Consider the following 3,637-nt stretch of genomic DNA (forward strand, 5'->3'; position numbering starts at 1 on the left):
GCCCCCCCCCCTCTCCAGCTGCGCACTCACGGTCTTCTGCATCCACCGCTGACACGCAACCTCTTCTCCAATTTCTCTACATTATGACATTCAGTTGCGGTTCAACAAAAGAACAGCAGCAGTACATACATCTCTTTCCTGTCTACTGCTCTTTTCTGTCGCTAATTTGTTTCTCTCTATACTGCACCACGAGGGAGGTTGGACGGACTGCAAGACAAAAAAAGCTATGTTCTACACACAGGCCTAGCCACCTGCATGCACTACTTCCTCCGGTCCCCGTCTAGGTAAGGGGCTCACACCAGTACAACTCTTCCTCCCTTATCCGTCCGAGCACCTCCTGCCATGCTCCTTTACGAGCGAGCTTTTGCCGGCACTGGTGCACGCCGCCACATGTTCAAAAGAGTGTCTTGGAAAAAGTTCAGAAGTTTGGTTCCATGAAAAATTGCACTTGCTCGTCTTGAAAGACCATGAAAGTTCAGAAGTCAAGGTGCCCAGCACCTGTTTGATGAAATGGCAGGGGTGCGAGTTGCTCCTTGCCGTTTTTGAGCCTATAAGTTCTGCTCCTTGCCGCTCGCCATTGGCGCTCGCTTGTCATGACAAATAGGCCGAGCAATGCGAGAAGAGGCAGGCTGGTACCGAACCTAGTGTGGTGCTGCATGTGCTTTTCATCGTAGGAGAAATCTGCAGCGTGATATAATTGAGACTTCATTTTCATAGCAGCATTGTAGGACAGAACAGTACAGAATGCCTATCTGTCTTCTCAAAGATTGACTGTGTTTGTGCTTATACGTCTCTCTCTACTAATTGGTGTGATTAAATTTATATTTTGATCATTGGATCCTCGCTTGTTAAATCTAGCATGCACGAAAGTTTAGGAAAAGAGGCCTGAACAAATTGGGTGCACTCTACCTTTTTGTTCTTATGCTTGGTAAACCTTGTTCAGTTTGCATCGGAGAACTTGTACTATTCCTGTTGCTCTCAAGCTATATGTTTATATGCCTAAAAAGAACTTCAACCATCCTTTTGATGTTTCTTTATTGTCAAATAGAAGCTATATAGTCTGGACATATGTAGTAATAACATTTCTTATGGAGCAGTACACATATTTAGAAATTTAATGTAGTTACAAAACATGAATCTCATTCCCAAAAACCTGCAATAAACATCAATTTATATATTGACATTTGCTGCCGGTCCTTTTCTTGTGTATGTTCAGTTCGACATATGGTGGTTCTCCAGATCAACATTGTGTGCTTTTTTTAATTCATCCTGCGGGTGAAAAAAGGAGCTCCCTTTTAGTTCAAATGGATCCAAAAAATGGGTGATGCATTACAGTTCAAGACCATTCTGTTGGTTTAGGCTCCATGTTGCTAGTTTGGCAAATATTTTTTGCATCTACTTGCGGATGGCTTCCATTTTGTGCTCCCATGGGTGTTTGTTCTTATTCCTGAAAGAAAGAAAATAATCTATTGCATGTGATAGTTCATCTGATTTGTATGATTTTTTTACCTATTTTGCTCCATTTTTTTCCTTGCAGATCATGATCTTGAGAGGCTCACCGTCGAGGCTGAAGGTAAATTCCATTTTCCAATGGTTCTTTCAGTAGTACTATTTCAGTCCAAGTTTTCCCAAGACTAGTACTGGTAATTGTTATTTCACTATGTATTCTTTCCTCAGTCCATAGAGAAACATGGGAAAAGTTTCGATCATGTCGGATATATAGTTCAATTTTATATATCATAAGAAGAAAAGAACATGTTTTCTATACGAGAAAATCAAAAACATTATTAGCAATTCACTATGTATTCTACCATCAGTTCTGTGTGTGTTAGAGAGAGGGTTCGGTGTCTCATTGTTTTCACTTGCCCCGAAAAATATATATTCTATTGCAGATTAGGAACATTGTATTTAGATTTTTTTAAACAAAGAACTAATCAGTTCATATAAGTTCAAAAGACAAAGCGTTGAAAGTTGAATCAAAAGCTCTCACCACTTTCCTTTCTATTTCTTAATTATTATACGGCATTTCAAGCATTGAGCAAAAGGGATTAGTATAAATTGCAGAAGTAGTTGCAGGATGCTTAAGTTCTTTTTGACTTTTTTTCTCTCATTCTTCATGTACTGACGAGTTGTTTCATTTTTTCTGGTTTCAAAAGTAGAAGGGGGAGATGTAGATGCTGGACTACTCAGGGGTCAGGGCCTTTGCCGCTGATGTTGTGTTGTGTTAGGTCAACACGAAGTACTAGAATTATTTTGCAGGAAGAGAAGGCAGCGAGAAGATGTTCCAGGTGACACGCCCTTCCATCAAAAAAAAGTTCAAACATAGCAAAAAGTCACAGAAAAGGATGTGAACATAGCATACTCCCATGGTTGTATGAGTAAACATACACTAAGTGTAGACGTTCACCATGTGCTTTATCATCAGTTCAAAAAAAAAGCTCTGTGTGTGCTACTGAAATTGACATGGTTTAGTTTGCTTTTACTTGTATTCTATTGATAGATCAACAATATTTGCTTGTGTACTGAAGTGACTAATTTGAACCACACTGCTTGTGTACTAATGTTGTTTGCTTTTGTACACCTGCTTATATTTTTTGTGGTAGTCCCAAGTATAATTGTTTAAAAAGTACAAATGAATGTCTGCAAAAAAGAAAAGAAAAAAATATTTGTGGCATCTCAATATAAAAAGAAAATAAAAATTCAGTAGATCAAAGGTGAGAAAACAAGATGTTTAGAATAAAAAGGAACTTAAAAAGAATACACAGGAAGTTCCCAGTGTGAAAAGAACATGATGATCATGCAATATAAAATAAAGAAACACTAATAAAGATCAATGTAAAAAATGTCGGGTGAGTTCAAAACTAGAAAGATAGATAAGTCCAAAACCCACACAGAAAAAAATTCACCTACGAAAGAAAATGTGGCACTTCCACATGAAGTTAATAAACAAGGGTTAGAAAAAAAGCATGTTTATATAAAAAGAAAGTGCTCAAAACTTCAAATACTCTCCATGTGAACGTTCATACACTATTTCAAAAAGAGAGTGCACATTTTACTGGGATTTTTTTTGGTAAGTTCTAGGACAGAAAAAACAGAAGTTCAAAATCAACAAAATAGTTGTGAGGAAAACAAAGTAAAAGTCTGGTATGTGAAAAGCACGCTTAGTACAAACCCCATACGAAGATCAGTTCGAGTACTCTGTTTTCGGGACGGAAAAAACAACACGACCGGTCTCACCTTATTCGACACAACTCTATAAAAAATACCTCAGTAGAAACATACACATAGATCAGTACGGTACTCTATTTTTTTGACAGAAAAACAACACGATGGGTCATCCCGTATTCAAAATTATCATTGGAAAGTTACGTATGATTCAGTTCAACATACAAACCATGCAAAGTTCGAAGACTATGATATCGTGTACCACTGAAAAGTTACGAGGAAAATCAAACCGAAAAAATAGCGCAAAGTCTAATTAGTGAAAACACGTTCAGTACAAATCCATGCGAACATCAGTTCAAGTACTCTTTTTTCGGAACCTTTCAAAATTACTCTCCGAAGAATACATCTGTACAAACGCACACGTAGATCAGTACAAGTACTCTGTTTTTTCTGACGGAAAAACAGCACGATG

General features: G+C 37.9%; 1 long non-coding RNA gene across 1 annotated transcript in view; it reads left to right on the forward strand.

The window, feature by feature from the left end:
* LOC119365148 overlaps positions 1-2,544 on the forward strand; it is a 6,488-nt gene extending 3,944 nt beyond the window's left edge. Inside the window, exons 4-5 of the long non-coding RNA XR_005175331.1 lie at positions 1,538-1,573; positions 2,160-2,544. This is a non-coding gene — a long non-coding RNA (uncharacterized LOC119365148). The remainder of the gene's footprint in view (positions 1-1,537; positions 1,574-2,159) is intronic.
* Positions 2,545-3,637: the final 1,093 nt, after the last annotated feature.

This window comes from Triticum dicoccoides, chromosome 2B (assembly GCF_002162155.2).
Source record: "Triticum dicoccoides isolate Atlit2015 ecotype Zavitan chromosome 2B, WEW_v2.0, whole genome shotgun sequence".
NCBI lineage: Eukaryota > Viridiplantae > Streptophyta > Magnoliopsida > Poales > Poaceae > Triticum > Triticum dicoccoides.